This window comes from Paralichthys olivaceus, chromosome 4 (assembly GCF_024713975.1).
Source record: "Paralichthys olivaceus isolate ysfri-2021 chromosome 4, ASM2471397v2, whole genome shotgun sequence".
In the NCBI taxonomy this organism is placed as follows: domain Eukaryota; kingdom Metazoa; phylum Chordata; class Actinopteri; order Pleuronectiformes; family Paralichthyidae; genus Paralichthys; species Paralichthys olivaceus.
The window spans coordinates 24,193,290-24,215,980 of NC_091096.1; the positions used below are offsets into that span (position 1 = coordinate 24,193,290).

The window sequence follows — 22,691 nt, forward strand, 5'->3', positions numbered from 1 at the left end:
GAGTAACTGTTCCTGGATCAGTGATAAAAGTTAAGGAAACATTTAAACAAAATGCATGAGCCAATATGTAGTGGTATAATCCATTATCTACATACCACATTATAGAGTATTTGCTCAGGTAGTGTTTATCTTGACAATTAAATTCATTCCACTGTCTTAAGAATATCACACAACAGCTATATCCGAATAAGTTGTCTACCCACAGTCTAACCCCCCCTGTTAATTACTGTATATGTTTATGAATTTCCACAGTGAAAAGAGAGATGATTTCCGTTGCCTACTACCACTTGGTCATAATCAGCTTAATTAATCACACAAAGTCTACAATTTTGTTCCCACAGCACTTAATCGCAGGCTCGATTTTTAGGTATCCGAATATTTCTCAGAGGCAAAGCTGCTCTGGAGGCAGAATTTAAAATTACAACAATTATTATTATTTTCTTAAAGCTCAAAAGCTTCCTTCTGGAAGAAGTCAGAGAAAGCACAGTTTTTAATAGTGCAGTTGCAAGGTATTTCATGAACAAAATATATACTGTAAATACAAATACGTCTCAGACAATGACAATGAAGAAATGCACTGTTGTAAAGTGAGTATAAAGTATTAGTAGTAGTTCATCAATATATATCAGGGTGAGTGATTAAGTCAGAGCCCAAATGCCAAACACTAACCTGTTCTACTGCTGCAATAAACATTTGAAAGTGAGCTAGAATAGCGGTCAGTAGTGTGCATACCTCTGCCAGGGCCCAGGATTTCCTTTACATTCAATTAAGCCGCGCCAAAATTCACACACTTACAGATATGTGTTGCTTAAAGGTGCCTGATAAAGAGAAAGAGATTTTTTGAAAATCCTGGTTCTGTCCCGTAATACCAGTCCATCGGTTTTCCCTGACTCATAACACATCCTTTTTGGTTTGTGGTAATTTTGTAGTCGTTTTTGCATTCTTTTACTTACAAATAAACATTCTAATTTGACTGGAAACTCCGTTATTTACACCATGGTTTTAGCCTAAATGTCTGCTGTGATCCACGTGCGAATTTGGCTCCAGAGGAGGATACATCTCACCACCCCTCCATTGGCATAGGGGTGAGTAGATCATTCTCGGGTGAACTATCCCTTTAAACTGCGGTTTTATAGTTCTGACATGCCACTCTCTCAATGATGGTGTTTTGCTGAAACACATTCCATCTATCCAAGGTTGAAAAAAGAGAATCCACAGTAGGAGAGAGCTGCCTTTTAGATTTTGAAACCTTAATGTACTGTACAATTCGTGTTGGCAATCAGTTTATTGCATTTTTGGGCTTAGAAATAGTCTACATCAATGGCCTCTGTGGATATATTGTTGCAGCTGTACACTGACCGAGGTTTCTAGGAGGTTTATATGATATTGATATTGGATACATCTGCAGGAAACAAATTCTGGAAGTAATATTCTGTAATTATCATTAGGCATAAAAGTTAAATAAAGCATGCAGACGTCGGTTTGTGCCTTGTCTAAAACCAGCAGTTATTGTAGCTTTGGCTCTTATGAATATTTAAGAATGGGCACAACCTATCTGTAACAAACTGTAACAGTCATACTGAATCTGTTACTAACAATTAACTGCTTACAATTATTGCAACACCCAGATACTTATGACTCACAGTCTGCCAAACCATCCAGAGTTCAAATGGTCAAAGTGTTTCACAAACACTAACAAATGTAAACTCAAGTGATTCATTCCCATTGAGAATGTCTATGCACTTACATGGTGTGGTCAATAAGTTGACGTACAGTTTGGTAACTAATGACAGTAATGGTAAAGTGCTGGAAGAGAAATGCAGTGCAGTATTTCTTCACTGTCATTGTGCAGCCTGCAGAGAGCAGTGGGAGCTGCGAGCAACCACAGCCCACTTTACTCATCAAATACCATTAGAACGACACCGCTCGCATCATCCCGCCCCATTAACCGAGTGATGAAAGGCATTACAGCGGAGTGACTGGTGCACAACCAGAGGGATTACAGTCAACTGGACAGCAACTGCAATGCTTCCTTCATCTTAAACAAATCAAATTAAAATAGCATTCAGCAGCAGTGAGTACCACTTCACTGCCCACTACAACATTACATCAAATTGTTCTGAGCCTTGTTGACAACAAATGGCGAAGGTAGAAGAAGCATAGAAATGCATTAATATAATTTATGCCAGCACCAAAGAAATATATTTTAAATAATTTACATCTAAGGTCAAGAGGTTCTGCTATATCTCCCCATCACTTCCTCTGACTGTCTCTCTGGTAAGAGAAACAGGAGCATAATAAAACAGCCAATGCACAGGAGGATTATTAGACTAATGAAAAGCTCTTTCCTGTCTTGGCTGATGGCCCATCTTGTGTGCTGCCTTGGAATTCCGTTGGTAAACCTTTAAAGCAGACCCTGCCCACCCACCCAATGACTCTACATCATGCACTTTAGCTCCAGAAAACAGCTACAGCAAACAGTGATGTCTCAAAGCAAAGTGCAAAGTGTAATACTGTATGTGCATATAAAACACTCTGTTTTGAGCAGCTCATTTGTGGTGCTTTGCATCATTCTACGTGCCTGACATAGAACAGACGTCTCTGTGTTATGGCATGGTGGTCTAGCAGCATTTTTTTTTTGGTTTTTTTGCACTGACATAAAGGGCACTTGGCACCACGTCCTGGAACATCATGACATTACGGATGACGGGAAAGTAGAAAGCCCTACTGTTTGGAAATATGAGCAAAAGCAAGCCCCCTCGGATCATGAGCCAGAGCTGACAAAGTGCCCCTGGCTGTGGCCTGGAGCACATCATGGTGTAGAGCTACACTGGGCAGAGCAATAAAACCGTCCCTGCAACAGTTGGAGTTCAGTTAGGGTGAAGGTGAAGGGGAAGATACAGTCCAGGGCTATAGTGAGTGACGTTTGTTCTTCCCGCCAATTCCACGGTCGACAGAAATGGCTAGTCTACAGAAATGGGTGAAGGAAGGATGGAGTTAAAAATAAAGATGTTTTTCAAAATCAATCTTTAATCGGGTTCTCTAATAGAGAACCCCTGGCCTCTTGATTCCCTATAGAATAGGGAGTGTAACTGTAGTGAGCTGTGTAGCTCTTAAATGTTATTAATGCCTGTTTTGAACCAAAAGAGAGCTTTAGGAACCACACCCATGTGCTGAATCAGGAACTTGCACTTTGTAAAACTCTACAGAGACACAGTAATTTTACCATTGCAGCTTTCACTGCTTACAGCAACTAACATTGTTTGAATTGTTAAGAGTTAGTTCTGTCCCTAGGAGGAGCTTTTGAGGGCCTAGGAACGATGACCAACAAATGTTGAACCAAAATTCAATAACAAAATTTCCTCTCTCTGGCAGGTAACGTTACAGAGCCTCCTGAGGAAAGTTCATGGAAAGTCTCATGCTGTTCAAAAGGTCTGAAACACACAGCAGCTGAACGGCTGTGTTCATGTTGTTTTGACCACGACCATGTGCTGACCACAAGTTGAAATTGAAAATGAGTAAAATGAATTCCGATAAGCATTTACCACATTTTGGGTTTTTCAGGCAAAAATGCTGAAACCATCTGTGGTTTCAGGTCCTGCAATCTGATGATTTGCTGCTTGGGTAAATCTTTGGGTTCATGACAGCTTGTCATACGTATTAAGCAATTTCAATTTGTCAACCTGAATAAATAGACATTTAATTATTTTACAGCAAAAAACTGACCGAGAAAATAGTCATCCAATTAACCGAATATAACCTTTAGAGGAAATGATATCTAGGCGCACAACAGAGAAAGCCATGCAAATTCCAATGAATACTATGGTGTGTTACTATGCCATGTCTTTGAAAATGTAAAGGCAAAACAAGCGACACACCTCATACTTCTGTGTGAGCCCAGCAGCTGTGAGATGCTGAACTGACCGACTGAACACCATAATCTGACCATCTATGAACAGTCTTGTCACACGGATGTACAACGCAGCTGTCCAGTCCTCCAGCTGAGATGTGCAACTTCAGAAGTAAAAACCTCAAAGCTTGCAGTCCTTACGTTAATAATAGTTCCTTGTCAGGGGAACACGCTGGCATGGTAATGCATCATGCCACTCCAGATCTCAGTGGTGCAGCCTTGGCACTTCTGCTGTTTTATTGGGAATTATCTGCAGTCGATTAATACATGTCGCACTGGCTGAGTCCCACAGGATGAGGGGCAGAGACGCACGCCCTGATAATAGAGGGGTATCCATCATGTCTCCCAGTCAGGGCACTGCAACTGCCACTGCCACCCAGACGCATGATGTGTATGAGCAAGGCAACGGTGGCTAATAAGGGTGACACTGCGAACACCTGGAAATGATCTGATGATAAATTTAGGATACGCTTGGATTGCTTTGCCCATTATAATCCACAAACATTACATCAATCATTGTTTGTGGCTAAAATCTGGAGAGGAATTTCAGCTGTTCTTTAAATGAGTTCACATAACCCCTACCACACTCTAACATCTCAGAAATGACAGAAAACATACACTGTGCATTTAGGCTTCCAGGTTCTCAGACTTGCACATCCTTTTTGCACCGTCTATTTCAGGAAGTGAAAAGCAAGAGCTAATACATGACAAGTATCCATCCTGCTGGCAGACTTGATAAGAGGTAATTTGCTGTAATAGCTTAAACACCCGTCCTCTACAGGCATACCTTTGGATATTTAAAACCAGAATTGAAATTTATAAGCATAAAAATGCATTTCCCACAAATGAATTCAGTCCAAGTCATCCAAGAACTCTCAAAGGACAACAGCAAAGCGAGTTGTTTTTCTGACATGTCATGAATAAAAAAGGCCTGTGGGCTCTTAACGGCCTGTGGCCTGCTGCAAAAACAGAAAGCTCAGCGCTCGTTTTCCCCCAGTGCTCCAGTAATAGGCCAGTGGAAATAAATGTAATCACTGCACTTTGTTCTCCCCAGTGATATCATTTCTTCTTATTACTTTTCACCCCCTCCGCCTCTCAAGCCACCATCAGAATATCATTTGGTCGTATTTACATTCACTCTGGCTTCATGCTGATGCTAAAAAGCAATTACTACTTCAAGGTGCCGTCTGCCAAAGAGAGCTACACAAGATGTCCTTGCCAAACTGCAGAGGATTCCTACCCAGTGTGCTGCTGACATTTAAGCTCTTGTCTTCTCCTGTAAGCATGGCTCACTACATTTAGGAGCAAAGAACAGATTATGACAAACATGGCCTTTAAAGGAGGCCTCTGACCAGGGACAATCCCAACAAAGTAACATTCATCAAAGTTTAATACCACAGCGGCAAGCAACAGGGGGATGTGCCATTTCTCAAATTAGAACATCATGTGAAATCTCAATATCTGTGTGGATGGAAACCCCCATTAGTCCATTAAAATATTACTGAAAAGCAAAAATTATAAAAAACAGCCCCTGATACAAATCTTTAACATCCTAGACAGTAAATCATCTCTAAGTTTTACACATCGAGTTCAGTTTAGCCATCATGGGCAGAACTTTTTGGCTGAGAAATCTGTGGTGTAATGGCTACCTTATTCGTGGGGTTCATTATGAATTCTAACCCTTAACCTGACCCCTAACCCTTGAAAGACATGAGCATTCACCTTTACCAGGGAAGGAGATAGTAAAAGATGCCACTGAACTGCATTATGGGAAGTGAAGGATTCAGTATTTCTTCAAGTTTGATCCATACTCGGAATAAAAAGTCTGGATGGGCTCTAATTCTAATCATTACCATAACTACATAAAAGTGGACTGAGAAACTAAGCGCTAGTTTTATTTTACTTCCTTTGTTCACCAGCAGGTGTCTGCTTTCGATCCAGGGAAAGAAAGGTTTTAAGGGGCTTGTAAGACCAATGACTTTGTGTCCTCACTGATTCCCTTCATCTGATCATTGAGTTACATTCCAATTAAAATAACCCTGCACCACATCACAAAAACATGATGATGTAACAATTTGTAACAGCCACTGGGTGATGCAACCGATGCTGCCTGGAAAGGCACAACCATAAAATTGAAAAACCTTCCTTTAATGCAATGTGTGGTTGTCCATACCATTAAATGTTAACTCTGGAGCAACCCAGTCTGACATTGATTGTGTTGCTTTGCAAATGGAGATTCAATTACACTGTTCTTCCAAGTGAGCGCAGAGAAAACGACACAGAACTATCGATACCGGGCTGCTCGAGGGACAGATGCAGTGGAGTTTAGGCGAGATGGCCGGACCTCCTTTGCTGTGCACTCTTTGTTAAATTACCCAAGGTTAGTGCAGCGTACTAAAGGCAACTAAAGCAATTAGTTTTCCACCAGTTGGTCAATTGTCAGTCTGCAGGCAGAGGAACCATTGTGTGTACAGCACTATTTTAGACCAGATGGCAGCAAACAAGAATCGCATCTGAGCATGAAGAGTCACGCTCAGTTTCTTTAATAACTCGTATTAATGGATTGCGTGACCTAAAAATCCATTCTATCCTTGGACAATTGGTTGGTGATACATACATTTAAATCTTCCTGAAGAGCAGCTCTATGCACTTGTTACAGTGCAAGTTTTTACAAAGAGCAAAACTCTTCATCATCACTAGAAGAGATATGAAAGAGGCTCTTCTAATCAATGTTGCTTTTACAGTGTATTCAGTAGCACTTGATGTTTCTTAAGCAGAGTCAACTCATGGGGATTATAAGAAATGACATGGATTTAAGGTTTTAATACTGTATGTTTTATGTAATCCATTATGCCTTATAATTCTCATCTGTCTATTTTTTGCCTCCTTCACTCCTCCTGAATAGGAGACATGTGTTTTTCCGTTCCTGTCCTCCCCTGTGGAATATTCCGGATGCTACTGAAGTGCAACAAAATATCTAGAAATGGTTTTCGAAACCTTTTTATCTGCAATTATCATTCTGCTTTCCATACAGCCCCGAGGGCGACTCATTACTCAAGGACTTAACATGGTGATGGACTACTTCCATTTATTCCACCCAGTCTGTCTATAGAGAAAGCATCTATCCAGCTCAACAACCTCAACACGGATGCTGGGACTTGACTAAAGAAAATCAGTAGTGACATTTGTGAGTGGGGTTTTATTTCCTGTTCTATCTCCGCCACCTATTTGTTTTTCTATCTTACAAAATGACTGAATAGCCACCTGGTGTACAAATTCAGACTGAATCCACATCTCAATGTTTGTCCAAGTTGAATGGCTCTATTCATTTAATGGATTTGTCAGCTTTAATCAGTGAATTCACATTAATTAGGCTTTATTCAAAATTCATACTGCTGCAAAACAGCATTGATGCTGTTAATAAATGAGTGCAAGTGCCTGTCAAAAATTCCTCTCCCAAACTCTGGCTCTGTCTCCACACTCGCACTAATGGCAGGATGTATCCTTGACCTGCTAGCAGGTGACATCAAAAGCTTTCTAGTGTTGGGAGGCGATTTCTATTACTTTGCAGGAGATCTTTGAGCAAATATCCCTTTCACATGCCCTGTGCAGAGAAGGGTTGACAAAAAGAGACGGCACTTATCTCAGTGTGTGTTCCTCTTCTGAGAACATGACATTATATTACCATTCTCAAAGACCAAGGGAAAGTCTAGTTATGGCAGACATTTCTCTCAGGTAGTGCTGGGCGATAGCTCAGAAAAATAAAACATTTAAAAAAATGTTTTAAATTTCCTCTATAGAAATGTAAGACTCATTCCATCCATGTTTTGACAGACAGCACGTACAACCAATGATGAGAATTATGTAGCGCTGAACCAATCATGTGAGTGGAATAGAGTTACAGCCAACTCAGGTTAAGTTGACGCACACAGCACAGAGCATATAGTGGCAGCATTACCTGCATTACCGATGAAGACACCTCAAGAGACACAGGCAAAACATCTAAAGACAACGATATTGTTGAAAAGAAGGGTCAGAGGCTTAAGGTACTGTGGAGATGTTTTAGCTATTTAAAGTCTGACAAGAAGCAGAGCAGCGTGCACTGCAAATTGTGTTGATGCATTTTCGTATACATATAGGTAATACCACTAATAATTTTTACCACCTGAAGCAGAAATGACAGAAAGAGTGATTAGATTCATATCGTGATATATATAGATACCAACTGATTGTGAAAAAAAATAATGTGATAAGATTTATCTCCATGTCACCCAACCCTACTCTCAGGTAAATCATTGGCTATTTACCACACGGCTGGAGAGGAAATATACATACGTATGGTTATAGATTGATTGATATCTACTGACAAAATCTACTGTACCACAAAAATCTAGCACAAAAAATAGCAAGAAAGATGGTTCTTAAATGTTGTCACTCTTACTAGGATTGTCTTTTTCTTCTGAGCAATTTCCTTCGGTTTTCTAACCTGGGGTCCCATCATGCTTTAAGTGATGTAGAAAGGAAGTGTAATGTTGCCATGAAGACAGTGAGGTGTAGCCTTCAGCTGGAGCTCTGCTGTATCTGCACCATAAAAGGTTATGCTGCATTAGCCACTAGCTTGTCCTGGAATCTTTATATAAAACACTTTCAAGTACTTGCAGAAAGACAGGAAAGCATCAGCTGCCACTGAAGACTGGTCACTGTTGATCACCCACTTAGGAAAGGAATATCTCCAGACAGCATTTATCTGGATGGTATTTTAAGTCATAAACTGTAGGAAGAGGCACACTGCATCATACACCAACGGCTGACATAATGCGTTCCCAAACAAGCAGCCGCTTCCGGCCAGTGACACAGTGCACGTCACATTGTTTCATAACTGCTATTTATTCAGTCTAGCGCTAATGCAGCTTAAAAAGACAAAAGCAACGGCAACAGAACAATCAATCCCCAGGATGCTGTGTGGGCACGAGCCACGGCAAATCAGCAAAGATGCAACATGGCCCACAAGGTTGAGATGAATATATGTTGGTTTAGATGGGAGAGTTGAGTAATCCACAGTGGTGCTGACCCTGAAGAGCTCTTAGATTGTATCAAAAGCCAAAATGAGTTTCAAAAAAGCATGAAAAGAAGGCAGTAGGAGGATGCCTGAGGCACACAAGAAACTGAAGAGTTGCACAGCCACTACCGGCCAAGACAAAGCAGAGCCGAGCACAGTGCAATATTCATATTTTAAATGCTTTACCAGGTCACAAGCCAAGCTGTCAGGACCTGTTAAGTCAAAAGAAAACCAGTGAAGTGGCCCTTTTATTTCACCATCAAAGCCCATACTCATTAAATCAGCTGAAACAAAGGCTTAACGTGGTACAACTAAAGGCATTAGTCACCAATAAAAAGAAAAATGTGAACAAGCAGTGAAAGGTGGGAGGAGGAACACATGCCAGATGTTTCATCACCTTTTATCCACAGAACTCGGAGGAGATAGCAGCAGTCAGCTTTCATCAGAATTCGTGTTCCTGTCCAGAAGTCTATCTCTGAAATACGCTGCATGCTGTAAAGTAATATCTGATGTCTCTGCCACGGTGACAGGCTTTAAATGTATTTTCATGTTACCCTTCATTTCACAGTGGCCACGACTGTCGAGAGGCTATTCCTGATCATTCATCAATCCAGGTTGATACCTGCAGTGAGTAATGTTGGATGAGTGATGTGGCTCATGTGGCTTGTGAGTGAACAAACTGTCAAAACAGACAGTCCATAAAACAGGGATGTGCCCACGAAGGTGCCTTTGAGGAGGAGAGCAACGCTGGGAGCTTTCTAACATTAAAAATGCATGTGTAGTAGTTTTAAGTGTCAATATTCCACCGTCTAATTTACTGTAATGCTTTTGTGTAGTGACCATAAAACACTGAGACCATGGTGGGACAATTGGCCTCTATCTAACACTGGTGTCATTCTTTCTCAAAATTAAGCCCACAATCCTCAGATATACTTTTTATTGTCACACTACTTCAACATCACAGTTATTTTTTCACCAGATCTTCACTCCATCTCTCGAAATTTCACCTTCATTAGCACGAGAACCGTATTCCTATTGAAAGAAAGTTTATGTTTCTACTGTTGCTCCTTGGGTTTCTCTCTATCTCAAGTCTCAAATTCACTCTGTACAGTTCCTTAATAAAAAGTATTATATGTTGGTCTACCATATATACCATCTGCATAGAACTGAATAGGTACAGTTCAAGAACACAGGACATTTTGAAATTTTGGGATGTAGTGACAAAAAAGAAGGGCACATCTCCAAGAAGCAGGAAGATCATCTGGTATAGCTCTTTGAAAAAACTCCATTAAAGCCTGTCTTTGTGTGTGTGTGTGTGTGTGTGTATTAGAATTCATTTGAATGGAAATATTCAATATTCTCTTAGTAAAGTTGTGCATGTCAAGACACATTATTATGACTTACAACTCATTTTTTTATTTTTCTGAGGTATAAACAATTGTTCTATGTGATACTAAAAATGATTTAGTACAGTCAACATATTGACCTTACCTTATCTTTGATATCAATACCATCAGCAGTGACACTAAAGAGGACGGGATATTTCAGGGAAATTTGTTTACTGTAAGTTCATCTCAATTTCATACGGTATGCATGTCAATCACAGCACAAATACTGGAAGCAGTTTGCCTTGCTCATCACAACACGTGTGAAATTAACCGTGTAGGCTGAAGTAAATATTTTTGGCCGGCAAAAGCTGGATGCAGTCACTGCAAACAGCATCTCAAAAGTCTGGTTTGTAAAGTGAAAATGCTGCTTTTACACATTTTCAAAAGCTCTGCAAAATTAGCTAGCATATGGACATGTTCTGTATTTAGTAATCAAGCGACACTGAATTTAATCTTGTTGGTTATCATCCATTGGCTCTAAATAACTAAATCATGGCAATTCCAAATGGATATTTTGTCACCTGTAATTTAGTAAATAAATAATTTGTAAATATACTTTTTCAGACAAACAAATACAAACTTACTAAAGCAACATAACGCAAACCGAAAAAGATAGGATAAATAGTTTTTAACATATGTTGAACATTATATTAAAAAGCAATCACACCAATACAGACACGTTTACTGTTACTTTTTCATCTTGGTATCTTAGTATCATTTTAACATCATTATTTATTTTATTCTAAACAGGTATTCAAGGGATCAACCCTTCAGTTTTAAAAATAATCAAAACACGTCGACATTTAAGTCTCATTCCACAGAACAAGAAATACATTTGACTCACTATGGCTCCACATTTTTATAATTTTCTTTAAAGGCAAAATATAAATAATTTGCAAATATCTCTATATTGTTTTGTATTTTTATGATATATGCCCAAACATTTTCAGATTCCACAGAATATAATGTATCTCATATACATCATGTTGACTGTCTCTTAAGGAGCTAGAAGGTAACCCAAATTTAGAAATGATTTAATTTCTTTCTCAGTCTTTTTGTGTTTCTTACAGTGGGCTGGAATACAAACAGCTTAGTCATACCACTTCATCTTTCATTTCCAAACTCTTTTTTCCATCTGTTTTTGAAGAAGAGATCAAACGTATGTTTCAATAAACTCTTTATACCTCAGGAGTGGCCCGCCTCCAATCACTACATCAACTATAAACCAGAACCAACGATCACACATATTTCCAAAATATTTGTTTTCGCTTCAATTCAAATGTTAGAATTCAGTGATTTGACGGGGGATTCAACTGAAAACAAAATGATGAGGAATCATTTTGTCTACTAAAGCACAATTTTGAACCATCAATATTATCATGAGAGTTAACACAAGACAAACCCCACACAAATAAAAACAAGTGGTCAACTTTGCTGGTATGTCTGACCCTTTTTTATGAGGGTTGATTATTGTGATTGTCCACTTAACATGCAAACAGTTTATTCTTATGAGCACCAGGGAGACAAAAAAGAGCAAGTGTTACGCCAAGGCGGTAAAATCTATGTGGATGTTTTGACAGGCCACCAACACACCAGGATTTCTCCTGGTGCTGCCGATGGCCAATTCCGCAATGACAGATGAGAGAGAGACAGAGAGTGAGCGAGAGAGACAAGAGCGACAGCTGGGCAAGGAGCACTGCTCACAGCTCTGCAATAAAGCAAAGGCACAAAACACAAAGTTAGAGATCTTTTGTGTTATTACGAGAAAAAATGTAAAAAAAAAAAAAAAAGTATGGATCATTATGGAACTGAGGTGGAACGGCCTTCGGCGGCTGCCACAGTCTAGGTTACCAATTAATAGGGTAAAACTGAGTAGGCCTATTTCTCAGTTTTATTGTTTGACTGCAGTTCACAGCAGTTGCAAGATGTGTGATTCCTCCTGTTCTATTGTTTATGCTGCTGTTTGCAAATGTAAAATTGAACCCTTGTTATAAAACACGTTGTACTGGTGTTTTTGTCACAGACACTCACCCATCCTTAACCGAAGAGTTTGATATTTGACAGTCATTGATCAATTAAAGACAAAGTCATTTATCGGTGAAAATTCAATACATTTTTTTATTGTTTTTAGATTATTGTAAATGTATCTTAGCAAAGGGTGCAGAAGATATCCAGGCTAAAGGAGCTACTTTTTCCTGGTTACTTACAGCTAAAAAAAATTGCATTTTGTTCATAAGACTTGAGGAAAGATAGAAACGATTAATGATGATAAATAAAAAGATAACACCATCATGATATTGACAATTCAAATTTTGATAAAAAACGGTATCTTTCTCAGGTGGCACACTAAGCCAGTGTTTACATGTTCCCGCTGTGTCTGTGTGGGTTTTCTCTGGATGTTGCAGCTTCCTCCCACACTCCAAAGACATGCAGGATAATAGGAGACTCTAAAAATTAACTGTAGGTGTAAATCTGAGTGTGAATGGTTGATTGAAAATTCCAATAAATAAGATGCTGGGTGAGAAAAGAATGTTCAATGATCATAATATTTTTTATTCATGTTATATATGCTGTATATTCAGTCTGTCTCCGAATACCTCTGCAGATGATGTCCACTTTAAAATGCTGCAGTACTTAAAAGCCTGGCAGTTGTGGCGAATGCTAGATTATTATCAACATTGTCATATCATCCATTACACTCAGTGTCGAAGCACGAGGCTCAGCATCAGCACCTTAGGTTGTCATGATGCTCATCACATCACTGGTGCTGTCTCGTCACCTAAGCAGACATTCCATCAATTCTGAAATGTGATTAAGCTCAGCCAATTATCTGGAACACCTTACTGCCTTTAAATCAGGAATTCATTTACCAAAAAATATCTGGAGCAATCACGGCCCCCTCATGTATAATTTGTGATGTGGTGACTTCAGTGAGCCCTGGAGGGTAGTTCTCATGACAACAATCATAAAGGATCCTCACAGTGAAGATGAGTCAGTGCAGTCACTCGGGAACCATTTGTCAAAACTGTGGTTTACATAGACACACAGATATTAAGCTGTTATAGGAGCACAGACAACTTCCACTTAATGTTTGCAAATTAAATCGGGCTTGTTACTTTTTGAACATTCATTTGAACATGAGGGGAGAAGTTCACATCGGAAGAACTATCTAGTTTTGACCTATTGCTTATACTCTTTACCTTTCAGTAAAGTAGTATTGCTGCATTGTTTTGCAATGAAAATGGAGGCAATAGCAAGCAAAGGTGTCCTGAGCGGACAATCACGACACCTAAGTAACTGTAAAGCAGCTTGTGGAAGTATTTTGGGTGAGGACAGAAAAGTGCAGAATATAGGTGAGGCTGTTGGTCAACTCTGGACCATGCAATTAATGGGCTCACATGTTAGCGCTCCACCTGAGTGAGGCAGCAGAGGAAGCTTCACCGACCAGCAGAGCTAAGTCATGTGTTCATCCTCATCTGTGATTGTTTATAGGTCCCATGCACATGTCATCGCCATGGCAACTACTGTAAAAAAGGCAGTCCTCAGGTCAAAGAAGAAGTCCACAGTACGCAAATATCATGATAACATAATATTTATTGCCCTGCAGCTGTTGATTTTATTGGGCAGTCAGTGCTGCTCTCTGTAGACTTTCACATTTCCTCACTGTAAACTGACTTGTTTGGTCTAACAGTGCCTCTGCCCCTTACTCAACACATGTACACAGAGGAAAGGATGCAAAACCCTAATGCAAGCTGAGAAGTACAAACTGAGAAACTGAAAAATAAACTTTTCCAAGGAGGAAAGTCACTTTTCTAACTGTACAAGATGTAGATCCAGGGCCAAACTCAGGTCGTGTCTGACAAACTCTCTTCTCATCCGAGCTGTGGTGCAAACACTCAGACTTCGCTGTGCAAGATAATCCATGCGTCACACATACTGTTTTGTTTAGTACATTTTAGCCACAGATGGACTGTGTAAGTCAAGTTGTTATTTGCAGATCCAAAGCTGCCAAATGCTCATTGGGCGCATTGTGCTCACCGAAAAATGTGCAATGTGTCTTGCTGCATGTTAATCTCTAAATAACAAAATATATTTGCTGGTGAAAATTTCATCAATTGTGACGAAGAGGCGAATGTGAGATTTCCCACTTCTGCACCTCAGAATAACTTTAAGATGACTCTTCTGTAATAAAGTGTGGAAAATGTAAAATAAGGCACATATAGAGACATTTGTGAAGGTTGAAATGTTTGCAGAGAAGAATATTCTCACCTAAAGAACAGGAACCTTCCTAAAATGATTGTAGTCAGTGGTCACTCATTGGTAGTCGGTGTAGAGATGCTCATTTTCTGATTGTTCTGGGCATCTCTGAGCATCAACCTGCTGGTAAAGCGTGTGGGAGCCCGGAGCACAGAAAAACTGCAGGTGCAGCAATGTGAAACGCCACGCAGGCAAGGTGACTCACAGCTGCTCGATCTGCTGCAGAACAGATATGTGCTGAACCAATGTTCATTAATGGACCTACACAACATGCATCAACTTTGAACTCTTGGGTTTTTAAAGTTTCAAGACGGTTTATCGAGACTATTCTTTACTTACCACTTTTTCAATTTCTTTTCATCTTATTAACAAACAGTCATATGTACAGATTGCATCCCATAAGGTTTGAGTTGCATGATCAAGCTCCTGATGACGATATGAAGAGTTCATTCTGCGGTAATGAAAATAAGATTCTTAGTTTCAGGTGGTTATACACTAATAAAAATGTAATTACGAACATTGTGTTGCATAGCTGCCAACAGATCCCTGTAAACCTGACACACTGCTCCTTTAAATAAATCAACTTGATATCACTAGCACAAGGGATCCTGGGATCTTACTGATACTGTATTTGCATACTGTTGATTTAGAGTTCCAGCACGGTGCTTGTTGTTTGTAGTAGTTAACTTTGTTGTTAAGCTTTCAGTTCTTTATGTTTGTATTATTCTATTTTCATGTCCGCCTCGCGGTGTGCCCTCAGGTTGTTTACTTCATTTTGTGATTCATACGTGACTCTGCTTTCTTCTCATGGCCACTTCAAAAAAAGAACAAAATATGTGTTCTACGCATATGTGATTTCATTAGACACCAAACAGCCAATCAGAGACACTTCTTTTATTTAACTTATGTGAGTGGATCTGTAGAGTTTTGATTGATTATTGATTGTTCAGCGCTGTCGATCCTACTGGCCCTAATAAAAAGGATAATATAAACCTTTCGTTAACTTCTCCACAGATAGAAAAACCTACTATTACACCGTTTCCCTGGATTTCTCTGCAGCACCTGTACGTGTCAACCACTGGTCAAAAACCACGTGGTCCAATGACTAACATGTGCCCACCAGCGAGACCCAGAGGTCCTCCTAGCAGGACAGGACACAGTGAAATGAGACTGGAGCTGGGCAGTCCATTCATCACAACTTGTCCTCCAGCACTGCTGTGTCCCGGTAGGCCTTCTGCGCCACCATGGATCAACAGAGGACATGTTTGAACAGCTGACCCAAGGCCCAGAAAGTAGATACAGCAACAGCAACAGCAGAGAACTATCGGAGTTGGCATATCAAAGACTATACATCAAGCATCCAAGAAAAATACCAGTCATCTATGAATTGGAGTTTTTGGACCAAGTCTTGCAGGTGCAAAGTCAACTGTCAATAACATGAGCTAGAAATACACCAAGGAACTGATAGAAAGGTACACAAACGAATCTCCATACTTACCCACTTATATGTGCATTACCACAAGAATCCCATGAAGTAAGAAATAGTAATTATTCATCAATGTTAATTATTACTCTTACTTATAGTTTTGTGCGTAACAGCTTGACATGTTCCGGTTAAGATACGGGTTTGTTTCCTCATGGTTGATGCACTTATTATAAGTCGCTTTGGACAAAAGCGTCAGCTAAATGAAATGTAATGTAATGTAATGATCTGATTCCACATCTTTAAAGTATATTAGTTTCACTCAGAAAAAAAACTACTATTTTCTTCTCCCAAAATACACTTCTTTGTCCCTCTGAAACAGCAACTAAGGTTTTTACAGCAGAGAATAAGAAGTTGTTATCAGTTGTTGTTATATATATATATATTATATATATAAACTGGTATTGAGTTGGTACTCTGTATTGGCCGACAAGCATAGTCCAGTTATTGGAATCAGTATTTATTGAAAAGCGAAAATTGTATCAGAAGATCTTTCGTCACCGCTATAATCTAATGTAACGAGCACTTACAAGTTACAACAGCAGCATCCACATGTTGAATTGAAGTAATTGGAATAACCACATTTTTGAAAATGACCCCAAAAAAGTGGAGTGGCTGAGACGCCAAAGGAAAGTGGCACAACATGAATGTACAACCGGTCTGGCAAATCATATTAGCCATATTAACAGCTCAGCCGTCACAGGTGTTTGATGTTAGAGTGAACGCTGCATGCTGACCAAAAATAACAGAAGTCCAATGTTTGTCCTTGTCCTTTATCTGCCCATGGGACAGTCCTAATAGAGTCATACCTCCAGCATTACAAATACAATCAAAAGATGGTTGACAACATGCATTATACAAAATAATAAAACTCCTGCATGTCTGTTCTAGGTGACAAACTAAAAGCGTCACTCCAGTCCTCTGGAGATCTGCTGATTTCAGCCATGACCGCATACATCAAGACACGTCTTTCATTAACAATATCAAATTCTCTCTGACTTGAAAAGAGATGAGGCCCTTCCCTTGACTCTGATTCTATAGAAGCTCGCACCCAGATGCTATTAAATAAGGCCAGCTATTTGATAGTATAAATAAAATGTACACAGGACTGTGTTTGGCTTTCCTAATTAATGTGTGTGTGTGTGTGTGTGACTGTGAGTATGCATGCACAATCACGCACTCACATCCCCCAGAAGGCCTTATGGCTGCTTGGAGGCTTGCTAAATAGGATGCCATCATAAAGCAGCCATGTAAAAAGCTCATCTGGTGCACACCATCTGTAAACACAGATATGAGGAAGTTCACGGTGTCCGTGCAGCCTGACACCTCTGTGTTTGCAGTACATTACTGCACTGATGCCAGCATTTGCTCTATAGCAAAAGCCCCATAAATGTGAGGGAGGCACAGATTTGTGCTGTTTTCATAAAGACCACGTTCTACTTGTGCTGCTCCTCGAGAGTAACTGCTCCACTGTACGCCTGTGATTAATTAGCATTTGCAACAATAAATATGCATTTATTTAGAGCACATGTAGAATCTTTAAAGATTCCAGCATTAAATATGTTCACTTAATAGTTATAAATATTTAAGCACAGTGTGTGTGTGTATAAAACAATTATATTATAAATATAATATACAGTTTTTTTCAACTTGCTGTTATTCCTGTGTACAGTTCTTATCTATTATTTATGATGTATGAATATTTCATTTAAATTTACAATATATTACAATATATTTTACTGATACAGTTGGTCTCTTCTTTTGACCTTTGCACTGGCTATGTAAATTTAAAAAATGCAAAATAAATTAAGAGTGGGTCATTTCTGTTCCTTATTTGTGCAAAAGATCAATATTCAATATCAATATTACACATCACAGCACGATAATGTGCCTTGTCTCTGGCTCTTTTTAAAAAGGCAGTTTACCCTGTTGTAAGTCTTGTCATCATTCAAAAGCACTACCACATTTTAATCCCATGTGTTTTCACCCTGAGGGATTTCCTTCACAAGAGCTAAAAAAACGGGGGGAAAAAGCTCACAGGGAAAAAAAGCTCCGTCCCCATGTATCAGTCAGTTCTCATACAAAGATCCAATATTTAAAAAGAAACCTCCTTGACCGCAGTCTTGACATGACTGTGGAAGGGAGAAGCGCGGCTCGACGAACACAACTGATTGAATCTGCGGACTGAGATGGATGGAGGGTATCTGCGGCTTTCTTAAATGATTTAGCGCTGTGGCTGAGTGGGCCCTCTCACCCTGTCCTGATTGCCGTCCCCTCAGATTAAGCAGGATGGAAGCTACAACGTTCATCTCGGGCAGATCAGGCCACGGTGCACCTGAGCATTTTCTGAGGGATTCTGAATAAGAAACAGGGCAGTGCATTGCCTCTCAGGACACGGTAAAGCTGAGGGTTACAGAGGGAAGATGTTGATCACTGAAATGGTACTGCTTATAATTACTACAGTAACATTTGAAACACTGCAGCCACAGATCACAAAACATAACAGAAAGTGTTAGAAATTAGGAGTTTGTTTGTTTTTTTAATATTTTCTGAGGCCAAAATTAAACTGGATCTGGTGTCATCCAAAACCCAGCAAAAACTAAAGAAAACGCGGCCAGATAACAGTTGCCTACTTTCACAGCTCAATTATGGAGGATGTTGGTATTTATTTCTGGCCATCTGACAAGCCCAATATTCAATCTGTTGTTAGCTTTTTTTTTCACGGCCTATGGTTCCATTATGTTACTAACTAGTAGCTAACTAGTTGCTGACTGTTGGTCAGCTGTTTGGTGCTGAGCAGACGGATGAAGGCTGTGAAAGTGAACAAAGAGGTGTAAAAGCAATGAGAAAAAAGAGGAGCTGAGGGGAAATGTGAAGCAATCTCTTGTGGGTTCATCACTATGAGCCACACTTTTCAAATGACATAAAGCCATTGTCCCATTAGTGATGAACAAATTGTGCACTCTGCGTTTTTGTCATGTTGATTTCCGAGTTGCTATTTCAGACGCAGCTGTTTCAATCTCATCCAGGCTTACGCCATTTTCGTGGCTTTATTTTCAGATGACGTCCCCAGATGTTTGCACAACAAATGTTTGGAATCAGGCGACCAGACACCCAACACACGCCTGGGCCTCTGCAGCACAAACCCACACGTACAGAAGACATACAGTACTTGGAAAAAGTTGAATGTCCTGTATTATCTTCCAGCCACAGAGCTGACAGGAGAAGCCAATGAGCTGCTGGGCTGATTGCTGACTACATTACGCCTCAAAGGCAGCGCGTTGATGAATCCACTCGCTGAAATGTGAAGGTAATAGTCTTGACATAGCAAAGACATAACTCACCGATGGTACCTGCAAAGTCCCCAAATGACAACAATCCCAAGCAGGAGCGGGTCCAATATGAAAGGGGACTTGCTTTTATTACCATCATCATTACTGTATATCATTTCGGAATGTAAAGCCATTTGGTTTCATTTAAATGTAAATCTGGGCACTGAACTGCGCACGTTGTCACCCACGGCAGCCTGACTATGATGATTCATTCTGGGATTGGCAGGGAAAATATAAGAGGCCCTCTACTGTCTCAGAGGGAAAATAACAGATTTGACCTTTGTCTGTTTTCATGAAAACCCTTTACACAGAGAAAGAAAAAAGAAAATCCTTGAAAGTAGCCACCGTTTTGTGCATCCTTTGCACTCAGGTGTGTGGGTTTTTCTGTTTATCCCTGTAGAACAAAGAGGTAAAAAGCCCTGCAAAGAATTGAAGAGTCCCAGTGTCAAATGAGGTGGCAGCATCAGAAAAAAAAGACGCAGCAACCTCGCCATGTGGTGATGGATATCTCAACGACACTTGACACAATTGTGCATCTGGGAAGCTGGAAGATGCTGTACGGCTGCTAATGTTTATCAAATGAGGTGACCACAAGGGGCCCAGGCATGTGTGCTCTCTGACTCTCTCCGGCAAGGCAAACAAGTCCACGCTCTGATCTCATAACACATTCTCGTAATGACATAAAGCATTAGAAAACCTTGCAGCAGAACATGCTGAACGACTGGTAAATGAACTAGGTGACTTCAGCAATCCACAGCCAAATATCAGATAATCCACTATTCCATTATTTTTCCTTGCTCTGTACACACCCGCTCCTCTGCTAAATCACACATCACATAAATTAATCATCAAGTCCCAAATAAACTCGCCTGCATGCAAGTGATACCAACAAGAGCCTTATCAGAAGCCTGGTTATAAAGGGATATTACACAGCGAGTCAGTGCACTCAGATAGCACTTTTTTGCATCTTGAACCAGGGCTTCACAAGCAGATGAATACATGTCAATGGCATATCTGACCAATATGGAAGTTACACCTTGCTCTCATGTTAAGGAAGCTGCATCTGTTTCGTGTCTAGCTCTGTGTGTGGCATGACTGAAAGGCCTTTTAAAGTTTCCCCACCGGCCACGCCATGCATGCTTACTCGCACCCATGTCACACAGGAGGGGCCCTCCCTCACAACCCCTCTCTTCGGTCTCACCCCCCCCCCCCGACCTGCAAACTTCACCATTGATCCTTAAGAGCTTAAATCTTGCTGAGTGCGTGCTAGCGCTGTCACGTGCCGCTGCAGCGGGACCGCTGTCTGGTTCAACTAAAAGTCAACCTTGTGGGGGAAATTTCCGTGTGACACCTGTCATTAGATTTATGGCCTTTGAGACTGATGTAACATGCGGGGAAATGGCAACATGGAAGGTGTTGGTGCAGCACAGGAGGAGCAGGGCACAGGGCGAAAATGTCACTTGGATTGCTGCGGACACCATGGAGGCGTTCACTGTGTTTCAAGTGACATTTTAATGCATGGCATCTGCATCAAGCACTAAAACTAAGAGTCAATTTATTGATTAGACAATGAGGAAAAAATAATCAGCATCTATTTGACGGTTAATAAATAATTTAAATCAGTTTTTAGAGCAAACATTCTGTTCGGTCGTATCTTTGATTAGGATTCTCTCTTGATGACAGAGGATTATAAAAGAAGCCAGTTTAATGACGTCACCTCCCAGGGTCCCTCACTTTCAAACTCTGCATATTATTTATTCTGCCAAACAAATTCACCATAACAAATGTTTAATAAAGACTATTTGCATAGAACAAACGATTTGCCTGGTTCCCGCCCTCTGAGTCGGGACCTCTCACAAGAGAAATAGAAGAAAAGCATTATTTTCTATCATTTATTTTAGATTCATTAATTTTTGATTTACTTGAGAACTGAATGTAGCCTGAAAACCAGACCACAGAGCAAGCTCATGTTTATTGGCTGTTGCAGATGTGTCTGCCCCGCAACCTTCCAGATTTCAAACCATGCTGACAGCGGTCAGGTGTGAGAGTACCAGCGAAGCATTTTCATTAGCAACCAAGATGGCTGCTGCTGGTGTGGAGAGGTAACTCAGAACCACATCACCTGTTTGGTTGCTCAGGTACTTTGTATGTCTGCTCTGTGACCGTTCACAATAACCCTGAATCAAGAATGAACTGGAAGGTTCCAGACCTGTTGGCAAATGCGACCTGGTCTGATGATGCCAAGCTAATTGACTTGGGCTTAAGACTTAATGTTTTTGACAGACAGGTTGCACAGAAATGAGGTGTGGTGTTTAAAAGATGAGATGCTTAATAGGAAATTTGCATTATGGTAATTGTAGGGTCGAGTGTTTGAGAACCTTGATCCATAGCTGGAACCAAACATCAGGGTACCTTGGCCTCTGCTGCCCAGATTTTGACCTCATCAGTCCCCAAATGTTTTGGATGGACGATACTAAATTATCAGAGTGCACCTTTAGCTTCTGGTTGCTCATAAATATATGCAGCCTGTGAGGATGGGGATTACAGGAGGACATTGCTTCACTGTAAAGGTCACAAGGAATAAAGGTTGTGAACTTATGGCTTAATGCAAAGTGTAATTATGCATTTAGCTATTTTTTTCTATTTTGAGGACCGTGCCCCTTTTTATTTTAACCAAGGAGCCTGCTCAGCATTTGCACAACATGACATGGCACCCGTTTCCCTATCATGAAAGATCAACTCAAAACAATAAACTTACATGTAACTGTGTTTATCCTTGTGATACAAGAGACAAATATCATGCTATAGAGCCCATCCAACAGTCCACCAGATTGAATAATAAGATGAAAGAGCTGGAGTGTTATTGTGCTCAATCCGACTGGGGATGTTGCACACACGTTCAGTGAGTGCACTGGCCGATGGAGTCGTGATGTTGTGACCTCAATCTATTACTGCACTCAGTTCAGCTCCATCCACAGCCGTACAGTGAGTCCAGATTGTGTGGCTCCGTAAGGGGGGAAAGGAGTAATATCAGACTCAAACACCATCACTGGACACACTCACCTATAACCTACATTAAGAGGAATCTGAAGAATCAGCTCTCAGCTGCAGGCTGAGGAGTAGTGAGAAAACAATTTTTTTTCCCCATGTCACAAGGAGAGGAATGATAAGCCAAAGATATTGAAGGGAGGAGTATGCTCGGGTTGTGACTTTCGGTACATATTACATATCAATGGTCAGAAAACCTGAAAAATGCTTTTGT

General features: G+C 40.3%; 1 protein-coding gene across 3 annotated transcripts in view; it reads right to left on the reverse strand.

Moving 5' to 3' along the window:
* The window catches only part of unc5db (unc-5 netrin receptor Db), a 184,353-nt gene that overhangs the window by 152,101 nt on the left and 9,561 nt on the right, over positions 1 to 22,691 (reverse strand). The gene's annotated exons all lie outside the window — the stretch shown is intronic.